General features: G+C 40.0%; 2 long non-coding RNA genes across 9 annotated transcripts in view; one reads left to right on the forward strand and one right to left on the reverse strand.

Moving 5' to 3' along the window:
• The window catches only part of LOC138740340 (uncharacterized), a 317,539-nt gene that overhangs the window by 167,539 nt on the left and 132,522 nt on the right, over positions 1–17,478 (forward strand). The gene's annotated exons all lie outside the window — the stretch shown is intronic.
• LOC138740342 (uncharacterized) overlaps positions 3,266–17,478 on the reverse strand; it is a 28,606-nt gene continuing 14,393 nt past the window's right edge. The window contains exon 2 of the long non-coding RNA XR_011342857.1: positions 3,266–3,727. This is a non-coding gene — a long non-coding RNA (uncharacterized lncRNA). The remainder of the gene's footprint in view (positions 3,728–17,478) is intronic.

A 17,478-nucleotide genomic window follows, 5' to 3' on the forward strand; every position in this document is an offset into this window, starting at 1 on the left:
ATCTATTGCCTTACATGAATGCTGCCTCACTCGCTGAGTTCCTTCAGCAATTTCTCTGTTGTTTCAGTGTATGGATAATATTGCAAAGATTAATAGTACATAGCAAGGGAATGTTTCCTTTTCATTTCCCTTTCCTTTCCTTATGGCTTTGCAGCTCATTTCCCTTTCCTACGTTCTTGGCAGTAGCTAAACCATGCTCCCTAACTCCCACGAGCACAAACCACTGTACCTGTGATACACTGTAGCACTACTGAAAGAACTTTTAAAAGTGATTGATTGCTTCAAGTAAAATTCAAACCAGAATCACAGGGAAGAATTTTCTCTCTGTTTTGTGTATAGCAGGATCAAAAATAAAGTTCTCTTACAAATGTTAATGATCTGTTTACATTTATTGAGAAACCGTAACTATTATATTTGAACCTCAAAGGATTTGAATCAAATTATATTAACCATTATACTCTCATTTTGCTGTGAAATGGCACCCTGCATTCATATAAACTATTTGGCACAATTAGAAATTAAATTCTGATCCTGATCGTGAAAAGATTGGAATAGTCTCATTTTAATGGACGGGCAATCAGCTGACCATAATATGATGAATATGGTAGCTTATTTTGTTTACTCAAATTAGGTCAAATAGACAACACCTGTACATTTTATTTCATATTCTAATTGTACAATTTCAGGAAAAGTTAACAAAATATAAAAAAAATAAAGTTGATGCAAACTTGTGTTCTTTAAGCAGATTGGTGGTTGCTTTGCCAAACACCTGCTCTCTGTGTATGGGTCCAAGCCAGACAGCCTGTTGCCTACCATTGCAATTCTCCTATCATTCCCCCACAGACATGTCTGTTCTCAGCCTCATCCATTGCTAGGGCGTAGCCAAACGTAAATTTCCTATTTCTCCCGGACAGCCTTCAATTGAATGGCATAAACATTGATTTTTTTTCAATATAGGTGCTGTGAACTGGAATTCACTGTCTGTGTGTGTAGGTTAGATGGCCAACACCTCCTCTTGGCTCTTCCCCCGTTGGTCCCAATTAAAAACCCTGTTTTCCTGCCTTATCTCAGAACTATCTGAAGACCTCTGTAAATACTGGCCCTTAGTTGTAAGCTAATAAAAGCCTGTTTGTGTTTCTCCCAAGTCTCTGAGTACTATCGCATTACAATTGGCAAACCCCCCCACTTCTACTCTAGTATTTCTATTGTTTCTTTAGCTACTCCCATTCTTAAACTCTTTAACTATCACCCTCCCAGTGTCTCTCCATCTACTTGTCTCTCCATGTTCCCATCTTCATATCACCTCTTAGCCCCGCCCAAGCTTCTTTCCTTTCCCTTGTTATATTTAATATCGCCCCTTCATTCTTTAATCTTGATGAAAGCTCCTGACCCAAAGCATTGACTGTCCATTTCTCTCTCTGGATGCTGCCCATCCAGATTCTCATCACTTGCTGAAAATACAGATGCAGAGCCATTTCAAGGAGATATCAGAGGAAGATTACCAAAGGGTTGGCAATGAAGTAGATTTGAAGGAACATCATCGAGGAAGTTAAAAAAAATGGTTGAAGTGCAGAGGAGTTCTGGGGGCAATTTTAGAGTTAAGGATTTTGCTAGATCTTGTACACCTGATAATGCAGAGGCTATACTGAGATCAGCAAGAGTTTAGAACTTGAGGAGGGCAGAAAAGGTTTTTGAATTTGAGGAAGAAAGGGATTCTGGTATTTGTAAACAAGAATGAGATTGACCTTACCTCAGAGTCAAGATTCAAGATTCAATTTATTGTCATTGTAATAAAACACTGTCATATTTACATGAAATTGCTTTTGCCTGTTGTAAGGCAGACAGATTTGCTATTGGCAGAAATTGCCTGAGTGCCTCCTTACAGTTAGAGAAAGAGAAGCAAAAGTCCCCCTGCAACCCCCTCAAAGTCACAGAGTGTCCGTAGATTCACCTCCAGCACTTCCGTAACCACACAGAGTCTAGTCCAAACCATTGGCGACCGAGCTATAGGTCTGAATCTCTGATACGGTCTGGAACCCTTCAGCGCCTTCGCCTTCGGCATCTCGGTTCTGATACATGGTACCCCTTCAGCCAATTTCGATCCATTCTCACAGCATCCATGGTTTCCTCGCCTCAAGTCACCAGCAGCCCGCTGCATACATCATTGGTCCACTGCCATGGTTACCGGCCAGTGGGTCATCTCCTCTGGTTCTCCTTCTCAGACGGGGCATAGTCTCCCCACTTTCTGGTGCCCTGCACCAGTCCTCTGCTCCCCTAGCATCTGCAACCTCTCGTGGCTGCTGCCGATTAGAGGTGTCGCCATCTTGGGCGCAGACTCCACGGTTGTGGGATTTTAAATAAAACTACCATTGGCTCTTTTTATGGGCCATTTAAAGCCTGTGTGAAGCTGACGGCAGTTGACTGAGCAGTTGGACACTATGGGAGCGCTGTATCTCCGCTCCTTGCGCCCTTTGGGCCCATACCAATGGTGCCATTTCTCCAGAACTTTTGCTTTCGCATGAACCTTTCTACAAAATTGACAAAGATACTGTTTTATTGCCAGTTCTGATTGGATAATGCCTTCAAGCATGGGGATGAAGGAATAATAGGTTGCTGTCTAAGTTAGGACAGGAAGCAAAGTTTTTAATGACCTTAAATTACCAGAATATTTTGGAATAATCTAATCTGGAGTTTAAAAAGATTTGTCAGAGGATTTCATCAGGCATATGAGATGAGGCAAGTCTTGAGACAAGGCAATACTTCAGAGATGGAAACAGGCTTCAGTGCACCCAAATATTTCACTGAATTAAATATCTGCTCAATACGAGATGAATATTAAAGAAACTATTCCAAAACAATTTTTTTTGCGATGCTATTTCAACCACATTCAAGTCCTAGCAAGATGAACAGGTTGTTTTTGGAACCATAGCAGAACACAAGTTCTCATTCATCCATATCAAGGCTAATCCCACTTTTTTCTGAATTTTAGTGCAACTAGGATATGATGAGCTAACTGCAAATGGCTCTATGTGGAGTACATCTATTTGGACATCTGCACTGTGTGGACATCTGGGGTTTTAATGCTTTGCAGAATTTCAATTATCATTACAAGATTTTGTCATTGTCCTTCATGCTTCCAATGTGAGATAGAAATTTGGATTCATGTTCCACTCAGTAAACACAAATGATGCAATGCTCTCGAGGAAATTGAAGCTAATAACCCAAAATAGAAATTTCTGCACGTTGCACAGACACTAACACACAATTAAGATATCTGAGAAGTCATGCAGAGACTTCTGCACAATTAGTCTTTAATCCATCAAATAGAGAGACTTTACCTCAATAGAAGTCTGTTATCATCATTTTTATTGAAGTCCAAAAGTTTGACTTCCTTTTGGAGCAGATTGTTCCAATTTGCTAGATTAAATCAACTTTAAATATTAGTATTGTAATATACAGAGCCAAATGTCTATTATTGCCAAATGCTTATTCCAAAAATTCCTGTTGGCTTAGAAGGTGGAAGATATTTCTTGAAAAGTTTGATGCTGGATGTCTGAGTCCTTGTGTTGTCACATGAGTGTCTCTTTGTTTTCTTAGTCATTAATTATCTGTTGCTCAAATGACTGAGATTCATTTCTAGTTTGAGCGATCAATATCCGAGGGTGCAAAGGGTTCTGTATGATTTTGTTGTGTTTAGAGCTTGGATCTTCCATTCTTGTGATTTGACCTGGGTAGAAAAACACATTCATTTTTTAAATTAACAAATGAATTATGTTAAGCTTTGATTTTTCTTGACACCATTGAGCAAAAAACCTTAAATTCTAAATCTTTTAAAATGTTTTTGAATGTAAATAAACATGATAAATTTCATGGTGTTCTATTGCACTTAACATCACTTAATTAAGGGAATGAATCACATAGCAAATGAATATGATAAAGAATGCTGGACAAACTCAGCAGGTCAGACAGCATCCATGAGTAGAAATAGTCTGTCAACCTTTGGGGCTTGACCTTTCTTTATCAGGACTAGTAGGAAAGGGGTAACATGAAGGGGGAAAAAAGCAGAGGAGGGGGCCCAGAGGTGATAGGCTGGAAGGTGTGAGAGCTGGAGAGACTGATGAAGTGAAGACCTCTGGAAGGAGGGGTGGAAAGAATGAAAGGATGGGGGGGGGAAATTAACCAAATGAGGTGGGGCTTTATGGAGATGGTCTCACAAATCAAGAAGCATTCTTAACCATACTCTTTATTGGGTCGCCATGATCCTAATATGTGATACTATTTTATACGTGCCTATTGGTTATTCTTTCATTAAACAATTTTATGTTTTAAGGAACAATGGCTCTGTTCATTGCAGTGTTTGCCTTTTGATAAAATTGTGAATAAAAATGCCCAATGCCTTTTACTGCAAATGCTAAAATGATAACATTAAACAATTTAACTTGGCCAAATTCTTATACTATTAGTCCAAATGCAAAGTACCTTAAGTTGTTGGGTTTCTTGTCACCTGATCTTTCTTTAGCTTTGGTTACATTTACTACCACAGCAAAATTCCAAGCTTTATTCCATATATAACCATATAACCATATAACCACTTACAGCACAGAACAGGCCAGTTTGGCCCTACTAGTCCATGCCATAGCAAATCCCCACCCTCCTAGTCCCACTGACCAGCACCCGGTCCATACCCCTCTAGTCCCCTCTTATCCATGTAACGATCCAGTCTTTCCTTAAATGTAACCAATGATCCCGCCTCGACCACGTTTGCCGGAAGCTCATTCCACATCTCCACCACCCTCTGCGTAAAGAAATTTCCCCTCATGTTCCCCTTATAATTTTCCCCCTTCAATCTTAAATCATGCCCTCTAGTTTGAATCTCCCCCTTTCTTAATTGAAAAAGCCTATCCACATTGACTCTGTCTGTCCCTTTTAAAATCTTAAACACCTCTATCAAGTCCCCTCTCAATCTTCTACGCTCCAGAGAAAAAAGCCCCAGTCTGCACAACCTTTCCCTGTAACTCAGACCCTGAAATCCTGTCAACATTCTCGTGAACCTTCTCTGCACTCTCTCTATTTTGTTTATATTCATCCAAAGTCCATCATTATCTAGACCTCAGTGACTTCAAAGGATGCCAATGAAGTTGCAGAATAACTGCAACCTGGATGAACATTTTCTCCTGCAACGAGCCTTTGTTACTATTGCAAGAAAAGATCTCTAATCAATTCATAATATGCTAAACCTTCTGTAAGCGAGATAGGTTGTGTGTCATGTTGGTTTCTCAGAGAGAAATAATATAATTGAAATCACCTATCCTTGAATGAGTAATTATTTAGACTCGTGGTAATCCTTTTTCTTTAGTTTGGTAAAATTAATATGTTTGTGTCAGTGAAGTATAATACTCTCCAACTAAAATGTAGCTTGAAGCAGTTAGAGGAGGGTGGTACTCTGTAACTAGAGAAGAGGCAAAGAGCAGTTCAAGAAAACAACTGCTGGTCCCAAGAAAATTAAACTCTGCTCTCACTGACACCAATGTTAATCTCCATGTATCATCCATGCACATGAATTAACAAGGTGCAGTGTGGATTGTGGAGGGTCATGTGGCCTCTCCGTCTGGAACCTGGTGGGAGTGTGGATTGAGGAGGATCATGTGGTTTCTCCAACTGGAACCTACTCAGAAATCACCTCACTTACAAATCAGAGGTGAGGTCTGCCCACAAGTGAGGCTGATGCACGATTTAGTCCTCACAGGTCACATGGTTAGGCCCTGCATTAAAAAAGCATAGCACATGGAGTCTTGCTTTCTCTCTTTTGCTGCTGCCTTGAGACCATCTTTGAAGTCAGAGAGCCGAATGCGATGGGCCCACCCAAGATCCCAAACCGTGGCCAATGCTGGAAACCAAGTTAATTTGATACATTTGTTAGTTGTAATTAATTTATTATTCATTAATGTGCTGTGCTTGTGGGTGGATGGGCATTGTGTGTTTAACCTTTGCATTCCCAATCGGGAGTTGAGAATGTTTAGCAGCGATTTATTTTCACCTGGATCTGTTGTTATTTGTATGTTATTCCAGGCTAGTCTGTGAGTAAGTGCCCTTTTGTAGATTCCTCTGTGTGTAAATAAAGACCACTGTTTATTGATGACATGAGTCCACCCTTGATTCTCTTTGAACCCATTGAACGCAAGGGTATAGTGCAATGGTCAGGTGGTCAAAAGTGGTTCCTTAGGATTGATGATGATTTGATCATTTTTTGGATCTTGGAGGTGATAGAAGGTGCCCATTAAAGGGAATACAGGTAGGTTTTTGAATAATTGAGGTTTTAGTTGGACATGGGGAATGAGCTGAGTCCATGGCTTGATCTACCATGGTCTTATTGAGTGGCAGAGTAGATTTGACAGGCCAGATGGCCTACCACGGCTCCTATTTCTGATGTATCCTATTTATGGTCTATGTCTTTAACCTAAACTATGCTGTTTAGACTAGCAATGCAAACCGGCTTTGTATTGAATGCAGTCCATCTATTGATACCCCAAGCAAACCCAAGAAGATTCAGCTGGATGTTTCCTGGATTGGAAGGCTTTAGTTATGAGAATAGATTGAATAGAATGGGTTTGTTTTTCCTGGAGTGAAGGAGGCAGAGAGATGACCTGATAGAGGGATATAAAATTATGACAGAGAGTAGAATGTATTGCTAGGTGAAGAGGTGGGGTCAAATACAATTGCAAAATTTAAGAGGCATTAAGATGAACACTTGAATAACTTCTAAATTTAGACATACAGTACAGTAGCAGGCCCTTCCAGCCCACAAGCCCGTGCTACCCAATTACAGCCCATTAGCCTGTATATTTTGAAGGGTGGGAGGAAACTGGCGCACTGGGAAGAAACCCATGCAGATATGAGGAAAACATGCTAACTCCTTAAATAAAGTGCAAGATTTGAAACCAGATCACTGGTGCTTCACAGCGTTGCACTAACCACTGTGCTAACTGTGTCAGGCACTAACTAACCCAATGCGGGCAAATGGGATGAGTGTAGATGGACAACAGGGTTAGCGTAGGCATAGTTAGCTGAAGGGCCCATTTCTTTGGTGCATGATTTTATGGTGATGTTAATGATAACCAAGGGAGTAGCCAAATAATGCCAAAGATTGTGCAGTGCCTGTTTACAGAAACAAACAGCAATATGCACCTTTGGTTTTGTAAAGATACACATTTGCCTGAAAAAGGTTTGAGCCAAATGTTTATTTAGGGTTTAGCATGAGGCTTCATTCATGGTGAAACTGGATTAGAACGTGATAATTGTGAATTTTCACCTCGCTTCACCTTACTGTGTCGCTACTGATGAGATTTATCAAGGCTCCTGTGTTTTTCTTGCCATTTCTTTTGATTTTGATTAAAAAAAAATTCTGATGGTCAAGCGATCAGTACATTAATTCTAACAGAGAGAACCACAGAGGATATATTGGATGTATTTATTTGAAAAGAGAAAGAAAATAATTGTAATTCTAATTAGAATTTCACTTGAGAATGGGAACGAAGAGCTCTCCACTGCCCTCTTATCTTCACTGGCTGACAACAGTTAATCTGCTTTCAAGCTGCTTCCTACTCCTGATGGAGATTGTAGCGGCACTGTTATTCTTACACAGTGTTATTAGATGAAAAACACTGTGTATTTTCTCTTTTTAAGACCGTATATAGTCTAAGCATGACAGAATGGCAATAAAAAGAAACTATTATTTACATGATGTTCAGCCGTCAAACAGAATATGTAATCACAAACAAGGGTTCGGTCCTGGGTCCATTATTATTTGTTATATATATTAACGATCTGGATGTAGGGGTAGAAAATTGGATAAGCAAGTTGCGGATGACACAAAGATTGGTGGTGTTGTGGACAGTGAGGTAGATTACCGTAGATTAAAAGGTGATTTAGGAAGGCTGGAGGTGTGGGCTGAGAAATGGCTGATGGAATTTAATACAGATAAATGTGAGGTGCTGCATTTTGGAAAGGCAAATTTAAATAGGTCATATACATTGAATGGTAGACAATTGAGGAGTGCAGAGCAACAAAGGGATTTAGGAGTTATGGTAAATAGTACCCTCAAGGCTGATACTCAGGTAGATGGTGTGGTGAAGAAGGCATTTGGAATGTTGGCCTTCATAAATCGGAGTATTGCATTCAAGAGTAGGGAGGTTATGATGAAATTGTACAAGGCATTGGTGAGGCCAAATTTGGAGTACTGTGTACAGTTTTGATCACCAAATTATAGGAAAGATATAAACAAAATAGAGAGAGTGCAGAGAAGGTTCACGAGAATGTTGACAGGATTTCAGGGTCTGAGTTCCAGGGAAAGGTTGTGCAGACTGGGGCTTTTTTCTCTGGAGCGTAGAAGATTGAGAGGGGACTTGATAGAGGTGTTTAAAATTTTAAAAGGGACAGACAGAGTCAATGTGGATAGGCTTTTTCAATTAAGAAAGGGGGAGATTCAAACTAGAGGGCATGGTTTAAGATTGAAGGGGGAAAATTATAAGGGGAACATGAGGGGAAATTTCTTTACGCAGAGGGTGGTGGGGATGTGGGATGTGCTTCCGGCAGACGTGTTCGAGGCGGGATCATTGGTTACATTTAAGGAAAGACTGGATCGTTACATGGATAGGAGGGGACTAGAGGGGTATGGACCGGGTGCTGGTCAGTGGGACTAGGAGGGTGGGGATTTGCTACGGCATGGACTAGTAGGGCTGAACTGGCCTGTTCTGTGCTGTAAGTGGTTATATGGTTATATGGGTGAATTAAGGTTGAGCTACTTAAATCTTGCAGGAACCCCATTGGGTGGGAAGTTGTTGTTTACTTCCAATGAGCCAGGTATCCTCTGATTTCTTCTCTCATATGACATGCAGAACTGAGAAGACTGCATTACATGCCTCTGGCCACAGTTCTGACATCCTTTGGATGAGAGGTGATATAACAGAAGTCTACAAGATTATGAGAGGCATAGATAAGGTAGACCTTTTTCCCAGGGTGGGTAGCAAACACCAGAGAACATATGTACGAAATGAAGGGGGGAAAGTTCAGGGGAGACATCAGGGATAAGTGTTTTGCAGAGTTGTGAGTGTCTGGAATGCTTTGACAGGGGCTGAAACAATAGAAGTATTTATTAGATTCTTAGACAGGGACATGTTTGAAAGAAAAATAGAGGTTTATGAGGTAGGGTGGGTTTAGATTTTTGGGGGATAAGTATATATAAGTCAGCACAACATTTTGAGCCTAAGAGCCCAAACTGTGCTGCAATGGTTTATGTTCTATGACAGGAAAAATCATGGACAGCATAGATCTTGGCAAAACATGGGTGGGTGTTGCTGAGGTCATGGTTTGCAGAGTTTGAGCGCCTCTGCTGATCCAAACAAAGTTTCTGTACGACTTTACATTTTATGTCCAAGATTCACTATGTGCCCATTTTATTCATTGTGAGGAAGTAATGAAGCCAGGTTATGGTTTTTTTCATGGTAATACGGTAATTCTGGAGGTTTAATAGAATGAACCTCAGCTGATCAGATTTATCAACGCTATTATGCTTTTTTTGGCTCTTTCTTTTGATTTAAAATAAATTCTAATGACCAAGCAACCAGTACAATAATTCTAACAAATAGAACCAAAGAGGAATATAATGGATGCATTTATTTGAAAAGAGAATGAAATAATAGCAGGACATAAAGGACAGGCCCAGCGCAAGAAAGCCTGGAGAATCTGACACAGTTTTTGGCTTCTGGGTTCAACACTACTAGAAATGTTCAGAGCTCACCAGAGAGGGTAAAAAAGCTCAAGCCTTTAATAGTCTTGTTACAGAGTTCTGTGTTGCATATTGGCCTATGTGTTGTGTGGTTTTATGTTAAAAAGCGACAGTTTGCCTTAGGTGAAGGTGAGGGTGGACTGCTGAGAGAGTGGGAGACAGACTGAGCATGTGCAGAAAATGATCTAAAAATTTCTGGACTTGGATGATAAACCACCACTGGGTGATGCTGTGGAGTGGAAGAAGGCCCAGAGCATGAATCATGGTCTGGGGGACAGTTTAGAATGTTGGGATTTCAAAAAGGATGAACATTCTGGAGGCAGCCAGAAGGATCTGGACCAAGCCAGATGTTCCTCTCTCTGCAAGCAACACAAGACAACTTTGAATTTTGTGCTCTCTCTCTCTCTCTCTCTCTCTCTCAAAGATCTTTCGGGTTCAGTTTACCAAACAAACTGAATTTTGTTTATGATCTTTGCTTCAGTTGAGATCGAAGTTTACCCCTGTGTGATATGCCTTCTTTGTGGTTGCTGGTTTGAACTTGTAACAGTCTGATTTCTGATTAAGAGTTTCAACCCAAAACATTGAGTATCTATTGGTTTCCATGGATGCTGCCTGAGCCATCGCCTCCCTCCAGCACATTTGTCTTCCAGCCACATTACCTTTAGAACTTGGCTGCTCGGGACTCAAAGTTTCCCCTAAGTCTGAGCATTTACATTTCCTCTGACCTTTTCAGTGGAAAATTTTTCCATTAGATCCCAATGAGACATTTTATGGAGAATGAAGAGGAATGTCACATTGGAAGGTTATCAACAAAAGTTGGTTGGCGTCTCTATTTCTTTCTATATCCTCTGTTGCAAAAAAGCAACAGGTTGTGATCATTATTTATTGATTCAGCTTTTGTACTATACTTTTAGAATAGGTGTAATTCTTTCCAATACCAGCAGATGGCAACCCCTTTGCTGCAGTTCTAAAGAGGAGTAAAATTCTGAACTCTGATAATCAATGTTTCCCAGATAATCAGATAGAGGAATTGTAAGTCTTATTGACCAACAGGCTGGTGGATAATTGAAATCAATGGAGTCCTATACCTAGCAGCCTGCCATTCATTCCAATGCTATCTACAGTTGTTGGCAGAATCACAAACGGCAATGAGTAAGTGTACAGGAGGGAGATAGATCAGCTCGTTGAATGGTGTAATGACAAGAACCTCGTGCTCAACATCAGCAAAGAAATGATTGTGGACTTCAGGAGGAAGTCAGGGGAACACGACCCAGCCCTCAACGAGGGCTCAGTAGTGGAGATGGTCAAGAACTTAAAATTTCTGGGTATCATCTCCGAGGATCTGTCCTGGAGCCTCCACATTCATGCAGTCACAAAGAAGGCTCGCTAATGACTATACTTTGTGAGGTGTCTGAGGAGATTTGGTATGTCACTGAAGACTTTTGTAAACTTCAACAGGTGTACTGTGGAGAGCATTCTGGCTGGGTGCATCACTGCCTGGTACAGAGGCACCAACTCTCAGGACAAGAGTAAACTCCAGAAGGTTGTTAACTCAGCCAGCGACATCACAGGCACCAGACTCCACTCTACTGAGGATATCGACATGAGGCAGTGTCTTAAAAGAGTCTCAAAGACTCTCACCACCCAGGCCATGCCCCCCTCACTCTGCAACCATTGGGAAATATGAACTAGACACTGCTTTACATTTCATGCACTTATTTTTTTAATATTGTTGTAAGACGGTTGTAATATGAATGCTTGCACCGTGATGCTGCCACAAAACACCGAATTTTATGACTTGTTTACATCAATAAATTTTGATTCTGATTCTGAACCATTAGCTTCTGTTTAAATTTGTTTCTTGGCCAATGCACTGCCTTGTTGTAGGCTGGTTACTTCTTTTGATGGGAACAGACTGCAGCTTTAACTCAGGCCCGATCTTGAAGTGAAAATAGTGGGAAGAGGATCTCGAAATCAAAACAGCCATTAAAAAAAACATGTTTCAGTAATAAAAAGACTAGAATGCTGCTTTTTTAAAGGTCCAGAGAGCTGAATTTGAACCTGACCTAATATTCTGTCTTTGGGGTTTGTATCTGCTCCTTCCATTGGGTTCCTCCAGGTGTTCCATTTTCCTCTCTCTCCTCAAGGTATGTGAGTTGAAAGGATAATTGGCTATTGCAAATTGTCCCAAGTAAATGCAAGTGATGGCAGCAGAATTGGAGACTGGGTGAAGGTGATCGGGACCAAGAGGGGAAATAAGTTTAGTCTGGATGGGTCTTTGATGGCCATATTCTGTCATTCACCGCCTGTACACTCAGGGCAATGAATGGTGGTCAATGAACTTACCACCTCCAATTCTTTATGACATGGAAAGAAACCAGAGCATCTGGTGAAAATCCATGCAGTCACAAGGAGAACATGCAAACTTCACACACACACACACACACACACACACACACACACACACACACACACACACACACACACACACACACACACACACACACACACACACACACACACACACACACACACACACACACACACACACACATCCATCACTGGTGCTGTGAAGCAGCTCTTATTCTTACACACTTCAGAGTTAACATCACCAAATATATTGCATCCTTCAACTGACTGCAGGAACAGAGCATTGAGAAAACTGGGGAAAAAGGCAGAGATGGAAGGTCTCCTTTCACTTGCTTTACCTAGCAGAACTACAGAGAAATAAGCACTGGAACTCAGGAGTACTTTGTCAGAACTGGCCACTGGAGATGGTGGGATGTGGGTCTTCCCACGAACAATGGGTTAAACAGCAGTAAGCCAAGTTAACCAAATTTCAAAAGCAAATGGAATACGATAATTTTTGTAAAGTTTTCAATCCACTCACACATTATTTGCTCTTTACTTCAGACCAAGGTGAACCAAGAACTGCTTTAATTATGAACTAATTCAGAATCACGTTTATCAGATTGGAACTTGGATGGCAGATTTATTGCAAAGTGGGCTTAAGATGTTTAGGTCTTGAATTTAAAAAATAGGAAAGGATGCATTAAAAAAAAAGTACAAATGTGACAAATGACATGACAGTGCAGATGTTTCCCCAGACAAGGGCTGCTAAGTAATCACTTTACTAGTTGCCAAATTTTTAATGAGCCTCATGTTCTTGCTTTGTGTCTTCACTGGTTTCATGAGCAGGTTTCAGGAAGACCATGAATGCCTGGTTAAATCTGAAAACACATTAAAAACATGTTTCATTCCAACAATACTTAGGTTGCTAACACAGCTCTCCCAATGGGTTTACAGTCAAGTGTGCCTGGTTTAAATGTGAGGTTGGCAGGTTATAGCCAACTTTCAGATGTGATTATATTTTCTCGAAAAACAAACCTCCCATCCACACGTCAATTCAACACATGCGTCACGTTAAAACAGCCCCATTGAAACCAACACTTCAACTGGAAACTCTGGTGAAGTGGTTTCAGACATTTAAAGATCTTGGCCATGGAACAGTTGGCCAGAAGCAGAGGAAAGGGCACAAAGGGAAATACTCATATCTGAATAATATAATGTTAATGTTAATTGATAATTCATGTCAATTGTGGTACGGTTGCAGTGTACAAATTGACTGGAGTGTTTACCTACATCAGAGAGAGCTACTTCAAAAATAATTTCTTGTCTGTGGACAACGAGGAGTATTCTGAGAACCACACAAATAACATGTTTTCAAAGTGATTAATTCTCTTTCTCTCCCTTATTTATTCAGACTGCTTTCGATTTCTGTTTTCCTACTAAGAATGTAATACTGCTCTCAGCATATAGAAACATTTACACTTGCATGAATTATGTGGAGATATTTTCAGCAGATATTTTACTTTCTCGTAACCAACTACAAATTGCTACTTGACATTTTGTTGTGATTGAGCCAGAAAAATTAATCATTCAATCTGAATATTACCATATATGCACTCTGTCATGCGTTTAGCAGAGAGGGATTCAACTTGACACCTTACCACAAGCAAAGTTAAACAGTTGATACTCTCAATGAAATTGGCTCTTTGACAATAGTATATACAAATTAATAAATAATATTTAAATAGGAGGAATTCAAACTGAGTTTCATGGTTCTAGTTCCATTTACTATTACGAACTAGAATATGATCTGTGCTAAATGAGCAGATCTAAGTTAGGGCAACACTAAGAGTGCTACACTGGGCTCTTATGCTCTATGCCAAGAAATGAAAAACTATAATTCTGGCTATTACATTGAAAATACTTTTGGAATCCTCATCCTTGGACCTCAGGTAAGGTTAGGTTAAGAACTGAAAAATCCTACTGATGCGCATTATCTAGATTATCTACAATTTGTGAAGAAAAGTGATCACTTGGACAATGTCCCACAACTACAGCTGTTCCTAATGGACCCATACACCAACATGCAAGCTCATTTTTAAATGTGACTCAGAATAGATATTAAATCCCACCAGTTGGCAATGCTATTTGGGTTTTATAGGACAGGCAATGCTCTCCATGCTCTTCATATGTGGGCATTTGCTCTTCATATGGGCATTTTGATTCCTCTTATCCCATTATACCTGAACACTGGTGAACATTTCACCATGAGCTAGACATTTATGGAAGGATGCAACATTATTCAATGTCCTGATAGCAAAATAAATTCCTGGCAGTAATACTATTGTCCTGCATTCTTCATTTTGTAAGATTAGTTGTAGAGTTTCTAAAACTCCAGGTCGAGTAGGATCACCTTTGCTATGCCTGGACAAGTATTGCTATATAATACTGAGAAATGTCCTTGGAAAGTCAATTAAAAATGGATTTTGCACTCTCTGTATATTTTTTTCATATTGCAGTACGACATCACAGTCCCTGTGGAAATTTTGCATCCCGAAGCAATTCCCATCCAAGGATGATATCCTCCAATTAAAAATGAAAAACGTTAAAATTGTGATAGTGAAAATAAATCAACTTTTTTTGAAATTTTGGGCTTGATATTAAGCTAGAAATTCTTTCAAGCGGTGCACTATTTGACTGGATAATGCAAAGAATTTAGTCTAAACTTCAAATGTTCAGTATGATTATTTCCTTCGTCCATATGTTTACTCCAGATCCACTATGCATGTGACTTGATAACATACAGAGGTTGCATGAATGCATAATGATATTAAATAGTGGCAACATGTAGTTTCATCTCACTTGTGTTGATACTGTAAAACCCCTGGTAATCGCCAACTATGGGGATTGATGGATGCCGAATAAATGTATTTTCCAGTTGCTTGAGACTTACTCTTACAATGGATTCCCAAAGTTTTGGGAATAATGCATTTTCCAAAAGGTCTGGAGTTGGACATGGCTCACCAAGCAATACGAAGGAAGCCATTTCCTGGTCAAGCGCCACGTTCTATTTTGATCTGTTGTTTGCGCTATCAGGACAGTGAATTGATTTTGAGATTTGCGGTACAGAATGCGAGAAATAATCAGGGTCCATTGCTTGTTAAAATAACAAGAATCAGCATTTTTTTAATGCTGATTTGAGTCAAGCTATGATTAAACGTCGTAAAGAATTGAATTCAATTAAAGCTGTCCTATGGAAGAAGGGCTATAAATTTGCCTTTCATTACACTGCTGCACTTAAAGTTTTTATGGAGACTATCAGTCTCAATTTTTTTCTGATGAAGCTGAAGCTCTTGTTTTTAATAAACGGTCAACCAGTTTACCTATCTCGGCTGCACCATTTCATCGGATGCAAGGATCGACAACGAGATAGACCACAGACTCGCCAAGGCAAATAGCGCCTTTGGAAGACTACACAAAAGAGTCTGGAAAAACAACCAACTGAAAAACCTCACAAAGATTAGCGTATACAGAGCCATTGTCATACCCACACTCCTGTTCGGATCCGAATCATGGGTCCTCTACCGGCATCACCTACGGCTCCTAGAACGCTTCCACTAGCGTTGTCTCCGCTCCATCCTCAACATTCATTGGAGCGACTTCATCTCCACATCGAAGTATTCGAGATGGCAGAGGCCGACAGCATCGAATCCACGCTGCTGAAGATCCAACTGCGCTGGGTAGGTCACGTCTCCAGAATGGAGGACCATCGCCTTCCCAAGATCGTGTTATATGGCGAGCTCTCCACTGGCCACCATGACAGAGGTGCACCAAAGAAGAGGTACAAAGAGTGCCTAAAGAAATCTCTTGGTGCCTGCCCCAGTGGGCTGATCTCGCCTCAAACCGTGCATCTTGGTGCCTCTCAGTTCGGCGGGCAGCAACCTCCTTTGAAGAAGACCGCAGAACCCCCCTCACTGACAAAAGACAAAGGAGGAAAAACCCAACACCCAACCCCAACCCACCAATTTTCCCCTGCAACCGCTGCAACCGTGTCTGCCTGTCCCACATCGGACTTGTCAGTCACCAACGAGCCTGCAGCAGACATGGACATACCCCTCCATAAATCTTCGTCCGCGAAGCCAAGCCAAAGAAAGAAAAAAGAAGAATAAGCGGGGTCAAAATTAAGACAAGTTTTCTCAGCAGCTTTATTGTTATTCATAAAGGGAAGAATGGTAAACGAGAGATAGAATCTCAGCAGTTGATTGATATTGGCATTGATGATGATCAAGTTAACCGAGATTTGGAAGAGGTGTTTCATACTTGACATGATTTTTTGTGTTAATTTTGATTATTCTGTTTGGGGGTGGGGAGGGGGGGGCTTAACTGCTGACCTTTTTGAAGTCATTGGCCACCTTGTGGCATTTGTCACTCCCACATAATTGAGGGAGGTAATACTATTGAGTTTTTTTTGTTGGGTTTTTCTTATGGGGATTCTTTTTTCATTTTTCTTGGAGGAGATCTTTAGTTCTTTTTCATATCGATGCCATGGGGAGGTGCTTCACCATTTATGGTGCGATGGTTATAAAGATACTTTATGGCTAATTTAAATTTTGCTACTTTTAATGTTAACAGGCTGAATAACCCAATTAAGAGGAAAAAGAAGGTTGATGTGACCTTTTTGCATGAGACCCATTTGACTGATAAAGAACATCAAAAATTAAAAAGAGATTGGGTTGGACAGGTTATATCATCTTTTAATTCTAAATCTACTTTGATTAAAAAGAAGTTACCTTTTAAATTGGAGTCAGTTTTTGAAGAGGCTGGTAGGCTTTTGATGGTTAATTTTACAATTTTCTCTGAATGTAGGACTTTAATGAATGTTTATGCCATGAATATTGATGATAAACAATTTATGGTGGACTCTTTCTTTAATTTAAGTTAAGCTCATGATAAAATTATGGTAGGAGGTGATTTTAATTGTTTAAATCCATTATTGGACAAATCTCCCAAATCGGTAATTAGAACTAAAATGGCTAAGTAGCTAATGATGTTAATGAAAGACATGAATTTAATAGATATATGGAGGAAATTAAATCCTAAGGAAAAAGATTTTTCATTTTATTCATTTTCCCATGATTCTTATTCTAGAATAGTTTTGTTTTTAGTATCAGCACAATTACATCAAGTTTTTAAGGCCAAATATAAGTCTAGGATTTTGTCTGATAACTCTTTGCTATTAATTACCTGTACTGTTTCGGAGAGAGTAGAAAATGTTTATTGTTGGTGATTTAATTCTTTTTTGTTGAAGGATCCTGAATTTTGTAAATTAATAAAATACCAAATCC

This window comes from Narcine bancroftii, chromosome 8, assembly GCF_036971445.1.
Source record: "Narcine bancroftii isolate sNarBan1 chromosome 8, sNarBan1.hap1, whole genome shotgun sequence".
NCBI lineage: Eukaryota > Metazoa > Chordata > Chondrichthyes > Torpediniformes > Narcinidae > Narcine > Narcine bancroftii.